The sequence below is a fragment of the Ursus arctos genome, unplaced genomic scaffold (assembly GCF_023065955.2).
Source record: "Ursus arctos isolate Adak ecotype North America unplaced genomic scaffold, UrsArc2.0 scaffold_10, whole genome shotgun sequence".
Lineage (NCBI taxonomy): Eukaryota > Metazoa > Chordata > Mammalia > Carnivora > Ursidae > Ursus > Ursus arctos.
This window is the reverse complement of record NW_026622764.1, coordinates 49,653,467-49,667,213: the sequence shown is the minus strand read 5'-3', so window position 1 is coordinate 49,667,213 and position 13,747 is coordinate 49,653,467. Positions and strand designations below refer to the sequence as shown.

The following is a 13,747-nucleotide window of genomic DNA, read 5'->3' as shown; positions in this document are numbered from 1 at the left end:
ATTGTGGTGCAAGTGCTTGTAGGCCACACGTTCAGAAAAAGAGTACAGGTTTGGGAGCCATCAATCAGTTACTTAGCAGTTTAATATTTGAATTTTTAAGCAACAGGGTTATTTTGAAGGCTGCAGCCTCTAGTAAGTCAAGAAAGTGACTGGAGTAGTTTATTATCTACATTGGAACTTACTCAGCCTCCTCTCCCTACCCCAGTTACTCCTTTCTTTATTCCATTTTTTGCTCTTCTGTGTCTTTCCACTTTGTGGCTCTCCCTTTTTCTGCTTCTCTAATTCTGCTTTTCTTCCTCTCTCTCCCAAGCCCATCACTGTATTGACCACAGTAAATAATTAAGCTAATTATTTTTTTCCCAAATGTTATTAGTCCATTCTTTATCTCAGCGAACCATCACTCTCCCAGTGCTAGTTTTTTTAGTACCATCTGGTACTTCATGGCATCTCTCTTCATTCCCTTATCCTTGGGTTTCTAGGTAAAACATTCCCTTCCTGATTTAAGGTAGCATTCATAACCTTTGAAAATCCTTTTCTCCTGAGAAGTACACTATTATTATTTGCAATTGTTTGAGTCTAGGAAAGAGGTTTTTTTGTTTTGTTTTGTTTTGTATTTTAAATACCGTGTGATGCTTGGATATGATTTTTGAGGTTTCTTTGGACCTTTAACTCCATCACTGATTCCATATTTGTAGGCTTTACCTTATATTGCATCCCATCTAATGGGACATAGCTGTTCACAGACTCTTGTAGGGATGAGAACAGTCCATCAGTTGAATGGTCTGAAAATAATTATTGCTTCCATTGTTTGGCTAGAATATTTTGTTCCTTTGCTTAGGAGCTGCTTTGTGTGGATAGTAGAAATTGAATTAGTAATATCATTGAGTCAGCTGAAACGATAAGGGCAGCTTTCAACTATAGGAGCAATCTCTTTCTCCCATTACTATGAGAACCTACGAAAGAGAAAGTTTTTTGTGTCACCTCTGTCTTTGTGTCTTGTCAGATGGTCTGTGTACATCACAGTAAAAGTAACTCTTGATCTATATACTACAACTCTTGAGGCATTTCACGCTTTATGAAAAATATAACTTGTGTGCTGTTTGCTTTGTTAGCAGAGAGGAAGAAATTAGGCACCTGAGTTTTGGTCGTACAAATTTCTGTGCAAACACATTTTGATTTCTTCTCTGCCAGTTACAAATATCTGAATTAGAAAACTTGCCCTAAACTTCTCTTCTCACTTTCATTCTTTTACCCCTGTAGGAATTCAGAACTTTTCTCTCATTTGCCCTTTCATTGCTGAGTAGCAGGTGTCCGCTCTTGTGTCTGTATTTTACAGCCTGAGATAAATGGCTAGCGTAAAAAAAAAAAAAAAAAAAGGTAACTGTAAGCAATATGAATGCCTTCTAGAGTTTGTTTGAAGACTGATTTAAGGATTTTTGTATTAAAAAGCTAACAGTGATATATGCACATTATGTTGAAAATCTGTAATGAAAAGCAGCCTCCCTCCTTTTTCCCTTACCTGCTGCCCAGAGGCAGCTGCTTCTTAGAGAAGTTTTTTTGGTTTTTTTTGTGTTTTTTTTTTTTTAATTTGTTTTCTTGGATCTATCCTTGTCTCATCTTCTTCCCTATATAATAGAAGTTCTTCAAGGTAGGAGGAAAAGATAAAAAGTCATGTAAAATTCATTACCTTTGTGATGGATGTCTGATCATATAGGAGGCCTTGAGTTTGTGCAGAGTTGTACGGTATAATTTTTAAAATATGTAAATTTAGGAAAATTGGTTATTTTTATGTTTTAGAAAATAGTCTTATGAACGGTGAAACTAAAACTATAAATATGAGGTGTTGAATTAATAACTGTTTATGTACATCTTATTTTTTATATCAAAATACTAAAAAATACTACATAGAAGCTTAGTATTGTAATGGGGCAATTCATTCTCTCTTTTTTGTTTTAAAACTGAAATGTGCATGTAGGAGACTATATAAAACATATACAGTTGGATTGTAATTACAAAGTGTTTACCTGTTATACAACAACCTAGGGTAAGTAGGCTCATTATGTTAGAAGTCCCCTACTGCTGCCCCATGTTTGTTTTTTCTTTAAAACAATTACTATCCTGACTTTTGTGATAACCTTTTCATTAAATTTTTACCCCTTTGAACTTCATGTAAATGGAATCACACCATATATATTCTGTAGTGTCTTGCCGCTTTCATTCAACTCCGTGAGATTTATCTTAGTTTTAATTGCCATGTTGTATTCCCTTGTCTGTCTAGACCAGAATGTATTTACTCTCTCTTGCTGATGACATTAGATTATTTCCAGTTTGGGAACATTCTTGCACATGGTTCATGGAACATATGTGCAGGAGTTTTCTGAGGCAGTGTCATCACACTGAGGTCTGAGAGTTGTTTACAAAGTGTATGGACAGAATGGCTAGTTCAAGATCATTTAGAGTTCTTCATTATCTTCCCTAGGACCAGATGCCTGCCACTGATGCCTTCTTACCCATTCAGCATCTTACTATGGTGTATTGTCCTGGGGGGTAAAATCCTCGAGGACCCTAAACAGGTGGGCAATTGATGCATTGCAGAGTAAGTTGTAGACATCAACATATTTAACCACTAAACAGTTTGCCATGCCTGTCATTTATTAACTAGAGTTATTGCAAACAATTTTGAGTTAAATTTTTAATAGAATAATGTGTGAGTAAACTCTACATCATAAAATATGTTAACTGCCTGCTTCAGTGAAAGATTAGCTCGATTCAGAACTAAGTTGTACGACTGTATGTCTGTACCATATAACTAATAAGATGGCTCTCGCCATTCTTCTGATGGATAACTTCCACTGAGATCCATTAACAAGTTGGAGCTATCGTTTGCTAGAAACAATTTAGTATTTAGAATTGTCGCACATTCAAATATTATTCAAGAACACATTTCAGGGGCGCCTGAGTGACTTAGTCAGTTAGGCATCTACCTTTTGATCATGTCATGATCCCCGGGTCCTGGGATCGAGTTCTGAGTCAGGCTCCCTCCTCAGCAGGGAGCCTGCTTCTCCCTCTGTCCCCGCCTCTACCACATGCGTGTGTGCCTGCTCTCCTCTCTCTTTCAAATCAATAGAATCTTTAAAAAACACATTTCAGAACAAAAAGATTCATAAGACACACAATTGATAGAGTATTAATCGACATTATTGATAAACCTCAATAAGCTATTACCCCAAATTAGACTTTTGCATCTAACCAGATTTATTGACATAATCAATGTTTTCATCTCGCTTCCTTCAAATTCTTACTATAATGATAGCAATTCCTATATCTTTAGTGATTTTTTTTGTTGTTAGGTTTGTAAAGTTTAATAAGATAATTGTGGGAATTGCAATTAAAAAAGTGAAAACATAGATCTTAATCCAGGTTTTTGCTTTCATAATGATCTCTTGGCTCTCTTTTCTAAGATTGTCCCCACGGTGTATATTTAAGTAGTGTCAGAGATGGCAGGGACAGAGAAGAACAAATGAAAGTAGAAGTCCTAGGATTTTATAGTAAGAAGGATTCTTGTAAGTCAGGTAGTTGAGGAGTCTCCTGAACTTTTTTTTTTAAATTCCTTTTCATGGGGCGCCTGGGTGGCTCAGTCGTTAAGGGTCTGCCTTGGGCTCAGGGCCTGATCCCAGGGTCCTGGGATCGAGCCCCACATCAGGCTCCTCCGCTGCGAGCCTGCTTCTTCCCCTCCCACTCCCCCTGCTTGTGTTCCCTCTCTCGCTGGCTGTCTCTCTGTCAAATAAATAAATAAGATCTTTAAAAAAAAATTAAAAAAATAAAATTCCTTTTCAATCTGTATAATTTACTGATTTATTCAACAATTATTTATTATCTGTTAGGCATTATTCTTGATGCTGGGGAATATATCAGTGAACAAAACATAGAAACTTTGTTCATCAATTATATACATATACTCTATTAACTTCCATTTAAAATGTATTCCAATGTACACAAAGATTGGAGAAAGTTACAGATACATTAGTGGTCCTCAAAGTGCTTTTGGTGATATGCTAAGATGAAGAAAGCATACTTGAACTTACGTTTTTAACAGCTTTATTTTATCAAGGAAAAAAATGTATCCCAGAGAGTTTTCTTTTCAATATACCATTCTTCTGAGAAAGGATCCCTGCAAAGGGCATTTAATAAATAATAATAGCCCATCCTTGTAAAGAATTTGTATGTTAACAAATATAACCCATGGAAACAAAAGCTCTTTGTGGTCCTCAATAACTTTTAAGAATATAAATGGATCTTGACACCAAAAGAATGTTGCATGATTACAACCAGTGTTTTAAATATCATTCTTACAGATTTTTTTTCTGTTCTTAAATTCTATTTAGGAAACTATGGTTAAGTAACGTGCCTAAGATTGGGTAATTTAATAGATCACTGATACAGCGTTTGATTTAGTCCTTTCTCCTATTGATAATAAAGCAGAGTTTTACATAAATTAAATCAGAGTTTTTTTAAAAATCACGTGTTCTAAACCAGAGCTAGAATAAAAACATTAGTTTGGAAGTTTTTTCCCAATGATGAAGATAGAAGATCACTTTTACCATATATTTATTTGTGCCCCTCCAAGTTCTTTCCACAAATAACAGCAAAAGTCACTAAAATTGGGCTCAGTCGCTTAAGTGTCTATCTTTGGCTCAGGTCATGATCCCAGGGCACTGGGATAGAGCCCCAAGTAAGGCTCCCTGTTCAGCAGGGGGGTGTCTGCTTCTCCCTCTACTTCTGCCCCTCCTCCTGCTCGTGTGCACCCGCCCGCTCACTTCTCTCTTGTTTCTCTCTCTCTCTCTCTCTCTCTCCCTCCCCCCCCACTCCCTCTCTCCTTCTAAAATAAATAAAATCTTTTTTAAAAAGTTGGGGACAGGCACCTGGGTGGCTTAGTCAGTTAAGTGACTGTCTTTGGCTCAGGTCATGATTCTGGAGTCCCAGGATCGAGTCCTGAGTCGGGCTCCCTGCTCAGTGGGGAGTCTGCTTCTCCCCCTGACCCTACCCCCTCTCATGCTCTCTTTTTCTTTCACTCTCTTCGTCTCAATAAATAAAATCTCTCAAATAAATAAATTAAAAAATTGGGGAGAGTATTAAGTTATTATATTTATATTTAACACATTATCAGTTACTAATTACAGTGATTATACAAATATGTAATATATATTTAATATAATTATATTTATGTTTAATTTATTATATTTAATGTTAAAATATTAAACTTTTTTTTAAAGATTTTATTTATTTATTTGACAGAGAGAGAGGGAACACAAGTAGGGGGAGTGGGAGAGGAAGAAGCAGGCTTCCAGTTGAGGAGCCTGATGTGGGGCTCGATCCCAGAATGCCGGGATCACGCCCTGAGCCGAGGGCAGATGCTTAATGACTGAGCCACCCAGGCGCCCCTAAAATATTAAACTTGCTAGTAAATGAATGCAAATTAAATGAAATTACTTTTGCCCATCATATTGACAAAAATCAAAGTACAGTGGGATGGTGAGAACACCATTAAATGTGCCTGCATTAACCAAAAAGCCTTCTGGAGAGCAATTGACTTACATCAAATGCTTTGAAAATGTACCTATCTTTTGACATAATAATCTCAGTTGTAGCACTCTATCTTAAAGAAAATGTAAGGATGGGAACAGAGATGAAACTATGAGATACTTAAACCACTGGTTTTTAATAGAGCAGTTTATGAACTTTATACCCTTTATATCTTCTCAAAATTTGTTTTCTTTATACTCTTAAAAATTATTGAGGATCCCAAAGAGCTTTTATTCATGTGAGTTACATGTATCAGTATTTACCAATATTAGAAATTAAAACAAAATTTAAAAATATTGACACATTAATTTCCTAAAAAAAATAACAAACTCATTACATGTTAACTTAATTATTTTTATAAAAGACAACTGTGCTTTCGAAAACAAAAACTATCAAAAGGAGTGCAAATCTTTAATCTTTGGCTCAACAGAAGAGAGCTAGATTTTCAGATCTGCTTCCACATTAAATCTGTTGCCATATGTTGCCTTTGTTGAAGAATGTGAAGAAACTTTGGCCTAATACAGATGTCTAGTTGGAGGAGGGAGATGTATTTTAATAGCCACTCCAGGTAATTGTGGGTTTTACACACCGAAACTCAACAAATGCTCGTTTCTTAAAAGTTAATTCAGAGGATCTCTGAAACCCTGTCAGTGAACTTTTTGTCCTCTGTAACATTAAAATCGATTGGTCTGTCTTGCACTTTGAAGAAATAATGTTTTCCTGAGACAAGATTTTATAACATCACTCATTGGTCATCTGAGTATTCCGAATGTTGACCTAATATTTTTAAAAATCACATTTTTTAAATATTATACCAGTCTTATCAAAAAAGTCTTTTAAGTATTGGAAAGCTAATAAGCCCAAAGTAGTGTACATAAGTTTTCTAAAATTCTCATTTTCAGTCGAAAGCTCGCATTTTATCATCAGTGACAAATGCTGTTAGTTGTTTTCCCTGAAGCGACAGGGTCACTTTCTTTAGTTTTGGGGGCATGTCTGACAAATATCCAGTTATGAATAATAAATAGTTCTTTGAAGTAACAATGGTGTTCTGTGAAAAAAGCAGCTAGTTTAGCTCACAACGAAAGTAATTAGTGGAGAGCCTGGCTGACTCAGTCGGTAGAGCATGCGACTCTCGATCTCAGGGTCGTGAGTTCAAGTTCCAAGCCCCACATTGGGCATGGAGTCTACTTTAAAAACAAAAAAAACAAAAAAGCAAAACAACTTATTGGTGCTTTTTGTCAAGACAACCATTCTATTTTAGAATTCGACGGAAGGACCTTGTGTGTATTTCCCATTTTATCACTCACAGTGTTAAAAGGCATGCATTTAATGGTTGAAATTTAAGAAAAGAAATAGTTTTACTCTTCATCAAGGACATTTTTAAATGAAACTGCCTCTTTTAAATGTGAGTGCCTCGTGGTAAAGAATACAATGACTAGTAAGGTTTGGTGATAGAGCCTGATTCGTGCTAAGGCGCTAACATTTACATCCACCTTTGCTTTTGCACTATTAGTGTAAATGTGAACACGGTGAGAAAAGGCAGGTAGTACCCTAGTATTACTGTGAAAATAGTTTTGACCTCATGAACTCTCTGATGAAAAGGGTTCTGGATCCTCTGTGGGTCTGAGGATTGCATTTTTAGGAACACTGTAATACGCCAACACTAGAAATAGCCCAAAATGGGGCTTGGTTAAATAAGTGATGGTACTTCTATGCAATTATATGATAGGAATATAAATTTGTGAAAGTTTATGTTAAATATGAGCTCATCATACAGTATTTTTCTATGTTGGGTGCCTCTCTCATGAGGAAATCAGCATTTCTTGAAGAAAGTGAAAGTGTTGATTCTGACCCTCCACCTTTCCCTTTAGTTGGTGATTTTGTGATTAAGGAACGGGAAGTTAAAAGGCAAAGAAGGCAGTTGCTGGCTTCTCTTCCAGTCTGAGGGATTTCTGTGTACTGACTTTGAGTTTAATTTTCAGTTAAAAGGAATTGGCAGTGGTATCAATCATTTTTAAATGCTTTATAGAAATAGGTGAAACATGCCTTCAAATTCACTTCTTCCTTGTAGATTCACTTTCTCATTTGGTATTTTCTGATTTACATTTTCTTATTGTGTTGTTGTTTATTGGGAGAACTTTGAGTTGCTATATATTACTTAGCTTCAGAGTGAATTAAAGAAGCAAGTTTCTAAAACAAACATAGCCAGACATTTTCTCATTGCAGTTTAGAACATCCTGCTGATGGAACATTCACTGTGTTAGTGGTGGCTGTGGTGTAGCCTACACCTTTTAGGCAAGTCAGAAAAAGACCGTTAGGGTTAGACCTCCAGGCTTCTTGTTAAGATTTCCACACATGGTGTTCTTAAGGGGAACCATCTATGTTCTGCAGAAAGTCAGAATACTTTTCGTGAGAGGCATCATTGAAGATAGGCTGCTATCTGGATCTTAGATATTTCTCTTTGTCATAATGGAAGCCTGATAACCATGACTTATCTTCAGTAATAATATTTTTCTAAACGCTAAGTTCTAGGGAATGTTTGTGTCCAGATAATCTTTGTGTCTATTCAAAATTTTGTGTCTTGTTAAAGTATGCTGGGAGAATATATATGGTATGATACTATTTATATAAAGTTTAAAATGTACCACACAAAACACATACTTACATATTAGAGCCTAAGGAAAAATAATGTGAAGATTTTAGATTTAAATTAGAGTAATTAATTAGAATTAATGTTATGTGTGTTTTTTTTAAAGCCTTTATTTTCCTTTTTAAAAAAGACTTATTTATCCTAGGTGGGGAGAGAGAGCCAGGGGTGGGAGGGGCAGGGGAGAGGGAGAGAGAGTCTCAAGCAGACTCCCCACTGAGCTTGGAGCCCAACATGGGGCTCCATATCACGACTCTGAGATCATGATCTGAGCTAAAATCAAGAGTCGGATGTTTAACCAACTGAACCATCCAGGTACCCCAACGTTATGTGTGTTTTAATTTGAGAGACATTTTGAAACAATTTGCACTTGGAAATGGATGATTTACTTTGTAAATGATCTTACTGAAAATGTTTTATGAAATGAACTTTCTAAACTAGATGTTCTATTTGATCCTTTGATCTGTGGATCAGAGACAAATTTATGTATTGTTAAAGGATAATTCACAACCTTTTAGTCTCAGGAGTAAACTGGAAGGAAGGTGTAATATACACCTGCCCTTGGTAGAATCAAACAGTTGCACACCATTGGTAGCATATTTGATTTTTGAGAAGTTGGTGGACACTAGATTCTTAGATGCTATGAGATTTTCCATCATATTTAGGGTGATTGACCAAGCATCAGAGCCAGAGGCCGTGGGAAGGGAACTAATTTGTATAAGGAAATGGATACTTCCTCTGGGGTTCAAGGAGCATTTATTCCTGGATATTGGGGACAATTGAGGTAATAAATTTACAAGAGCAGCAATGTACTAAAGACATGCTAGGAAGGCACTAATAACTCTTACACTCTTGGAAAGAATGAACTAGATCTTTCCACTGAAAAATATGGGGTAAGAAATTGTTTTCCAAGCCACTCATTTAAGCACTGTTACTTATTTTAGGAGGATGGTGCCCTGCTTAAGGTTGACTATTAAGTGCATACTAAGTTCTGTTTCGAAAGGAGGTCACAGGAAGCTCTACATGGGCTTATGTGTAGTAAAATATTGAGTTATTCTGAACATGACCTAGAGAGGAATAGCACTGAATCCTGGTGAAATGGTAGTTGTGGTAGCTTATAGCTTAGGTAAGAATTGACTGAGATGAATGGAGAAGATTGCGTCCAGGATTTTATAGAATATGAGGCATATGAATGATGAATTGAGGTGATTCTTAAGAATTGTAAGTTTGGAAGGCGGCTAGGCATGATGAAAAGCAAGCACCTCTGTTTTAAGTTATAAGTAATTGGAAGTTTGCTTAAAGTGACTTAGAGCAGTAAGAATTTACCTCTTGAGAACAGATTTTTATTTAGTTTGTGTACAGTTGAAGAGTTGAACATAAATGGGTAAATAATGTTAGCCAAGTTTTGGATATATAGGGAAGTGGGCAAGGGAGCAGAGTTAGTTTGGTTGAGGGGGGACGCAGATTATAATCTGGGAAGAGTAGTGACAAGAAGCGATGGTGACCAAAGATCAAAGAGACAAGTTATCTGCCCTGCTTTGTTTTGAATCAATTACTGGAAGGTTAATTTTTAAGGTGGTACTTATCTTTCACTTATCTAAGTGGTCAGGTGTTATTTATCTAACCTGTTTGAGGGCTTATTCTATTGTTCAGGCACTTGATTTTTTACTCAGTCATTGTGGTCTTCAAGTCTTAATTTGTAAAATGTTTGCTCCTAAGGATACTTATTCAGAAAACTATAATAATGAGTTATTGTGTGCATAGTGAACTTAGATCCGAACCTCAAAATACCTTTTTATTTGCTCTGTTTTCATAAACACTCTTTACCATTCCTATGTTATAGTTGACCATACTTTGATACATTTTCACATCAACTATTGGACTATTTATAAAACAAGACATAAAGATGTAGCAGAGAAGGCAGGAAATACTTGACGTTTGTATGCCATATCTTGTTCTCTGCTTCCTGTCAGTTAAACCACGATGGGAGGAACAGAGACACAGATGTACAATTGCTGCTTTAATTTCCCATTAGGGAGACCCGTTAAATATAAAGCTTGTTTCATTAGACTTTTGTCACTTGTTGATTCTAGATATGTTGTAGGCTTGTTTTGTATGATATGGATTGTATGGATTACAGTTACATGTTTGATGTAGAAAATGTAACTTTTTACATAATTATAAATGTGTTTAGTTTTGTGAAATTTTTGTAGGTCATAAAGGATTGGCTTTCAAATTTGTATATGTGATGAACATTCAACATGAAGTGATAAGCTCCTATTTTGATCTTGAAATTTTAGTATTTAAGGATAAATTTATTTTTGTATTTTGGGATATCCAGATTCTTTAAAACGTTGAAGGTGTTTTATGGTACAACTTTAAGATGACAAAAGGGATATCATAGAGCTTGACTTATTCAAGAAAATACAGTAGATGGAAGAACTAGGATTTGAATGCATGTTTTGTGATACTAGTGGGTCCTGTGTCCTTTTAGGAAAAAGTTTGTTTCCATTAAATTCCTATTGTACTTATTATTCATATTATTCAGTGATTCAGACTTTTAAGTTTACCTTTGCCCATTCTACCTGGAATATCCCTCCTCCCCTTTCCCCCTCACATTATCTCTGCTTTTAAAAAAGAGGTGCTACTTATGCCTAAAGAAATGGTCCACATGTCACTTCCTTGTGCAGTTTCTCAGGTTCTCACAGGTGTTTATCTCTTTCTCATTATTCCTTTAACACTTGGTTGACTTAATTACTTACATTGTTTTATAGTTACCTGTTTACATACTATTTTTCTTGTTTTAGGCACTGAACTACTACTTTATTTTTGTATACCCAGTACCTAAGACATAATAGATTTTATAAACATTTCTTAGAGGAATAAATACGTGCTTGATATTTCTTTTCTTCATTCTAGAAACAAAATCTGATTAAAGAACTACAGTGTGATTCTTTCTTAAAATATTCCTTTATGGTTTATTTGTAAGAAACAGTTTCATTATGAGATTTCTTTCCTGCTTCTGCCTTCCCCTTGTTTTTGCTATTTATAGAAATGAAGTATCTTAATGAAATTATTAGTGTTTTCAGCATAGGTGAAAGTGGTGATTATTGGTTCACTAAAAAATGTAGCTGGGAATACCTTAGTTATCATTGATTGCTGAACATCAGAAATCTTTTGCTTTTGTCTTTAGATTAATCTGGAGAAGATGTCTGGCTCTTCATTACAGTTTTCCTGATTTCTTCGCTGAATAAAAGGAATAATTCCCTTTACTACTTCTGGCTTCTCCCTGTATTATTTTCTGTTTTTGTTTCTAAGTCTTATGTACCTCAGTGATTTGGGGCTTCTAAATTACAGTCTTTCAATGTCAATGTCAAATAAAAAAGAAATAAAATAAAAATAAATAAATTACAGTCTTACTATCAACAAAGCAAGATTCTTTAAAAGTAGGATTTTAGTTTACACCTGTCTATTCTAGGAATGTTTTTAAAAAGTTCATGTAGTAACAGTTTTTCCAGCTGAAAATTGATGGAGGTTACTATCTTATTTTTAAAAATCAAATTTAAATGATCAGATAAAAAATAGTCAAATCTGAGGATTCAGATCTGCTTTTTAAAGCTTAAAGGAAAAATTATGAAGCTATTATGAATTTCATTTCCTAAGGAGTTTCAAAAGAACCAATGAAGTAGTTCTTATGTTTATTAAAACCTGTCTTAAAAAAAGAAAACTGACTTAGGCTAGACATGTGGAAAATAGTTCATGGGGTTGTTGAGTGTTCTTTTACATGTGGGACTTCCCATTTTTGCACCATTTGTTGGTGGTATTTGTGTGTTTGTTTTTTTCTGTGTTTGAATTAGAAAGTACATGTATATATGTTGCTTTGAGCGTAGTCATTAAAGCCCAGCACACTGGTGAGTACATCACGTAAAAGTCTGAAATGCTAAGGCAGACATAGGGACACACTAATGTTTTATCATTTTAATGAAGAATTACGGTAAGGAAGTGTTTTTTATTAACAAAAGACAGTGTCCTTTGATCTTGTGGCCTAATTTGACTTGCCACACAACGTACTTTTAATAGCTTTTAAATTACGTTAATAAAGGACATACAGAAACAATTTATGTTAAGTCTTTTGTTCTCAAGTAGCTTGTAACCTTGAGAGATGGGACATAGTAAATAATTATGGGATAACGTGGGAGAATAAGCTTTGTGTCTACTCCTGCTGTGTGACGTATATTATTGTGATTAGCATTTGTCCTAGCTGGTAGACTGTGATGGCTCATAGGGCAACACCGCATCTTAGCCACTGCCTTTTCCCTGTCCCTCTCCCTTACCCACCAGAATGTGGCAGATAGGTCTCTTTGAGTGCTCCTTAAATAAATAAAAGAATATAGATAGTACTGATATGATTTCTGAAGGCCATCTAGTATATAGAAAAAGACAATATGGGGAGAATTTCCTCTTCTTCATTGAAGTGTTTATATTTGTAAAGAGAATGCTTTTTAAAAATCCCAATAAACTTTCTTGTTGTCAAATTTCAATTCAAAGTCAAAATAAAAATTAAAGTGAAATAGAGGCCCTCAGGTTATCTCGATCTAGGTTAATCAGCTTTGCCCTGAAGAACCTGCCTTTGGATTTAGCTGTAGTTCTCCCCCATCTCCACCCTCGCCCCAGGTTTCCTTTTCCCTCTCCGTGTGTACTTACAAATTGTCTTAAAGGTGCAGTATTTCTCCCACAACTGTTACTGTTAGAGTAGGAGAGGTCACATTTTCTGTGCCCAGTTGTTGGGGGTTGGGAGATAGTGGGAGATAGACATGGAAGGAGAGTGACAGATGTTTCCACTCCTGGTGTAAGATAACAACCTGTATTGCCTGACAACCTCACATTTTTAATGTAGACTGTTTTGAGGGTGAAACAGTGTTTTCATTAAGATCATTAGATTAGATCAAGAAACAACAAGCATTGATGAAGATGTGGAGAAAAAGGAACCCTCACGGCTGGGAATGCAAACTGGTACAGCCACTGTGGAAAACAGCACGGAGGTTCCTCAAAAAGTTAAAAATAGAACTGCCCTAGGATCCAGTAATCACACTACTGGGTATTTACCCCAAAAATACAAAACACTAATGCAGAGTAACTCAGAGGGACACATGCATCCCTGTGTTTATTATAGCATTATTTACAATAGCCAAATTATGGAAGCAGCCCAAGTTCTCATCAGTAGATGAATGGATAAGGAAGTTGTGGCGTCGTGGAATATTACTCAGCCGTAAAAAAGAATGGAATCTTCCCATTTGCAACAACGTGGATGAATCTAGAGAGCAATAATGCTCAGTGAAATAAATCAGTCAGAGAAAGGCAAATACCATATGGTTTCACTCATGTGGAATTTAAAAAACAAAACCATGAACAAAGGAAAGAAAAAATAGAGACAAATTACAAAACAGACTCTATAGAGAACAAACTGATGGTTACCAGAGGGGAGGTGGGTGGAATGATGGGTGAAATAGGAAGAAG

At 35.7% G+C, this 13,747-nt stretch overlaps 1 protein-coding gene across 5 annotated transcripts in view; it reads left to right on the top strand.

The window, feature by feature from the left end:
- Nucleotides 1-13,747, top strand: part of ELF1 (E74 like ETS transcription factor 1) — a 102,160-nt gene that overhangs the window by 31,527 nt on the left and 56,886 nt on the right. For 2 of the 5 annotated variants that reach the window (XM_048215531.2, XM_026493362.4), the window contains exon 2: nt 2,480-2,573. The exons of the other annotated variants lie outside the window; for them this stretch is intronic. The gene's annotated coding sequence lies outside the window, so the exon portion shown is untranslated. The remainder of the gene's footprint in view (nt 1-2,479; nt 2,574-13,747) is intronic. 5 annotated transcript variants of the gene reach the window in all.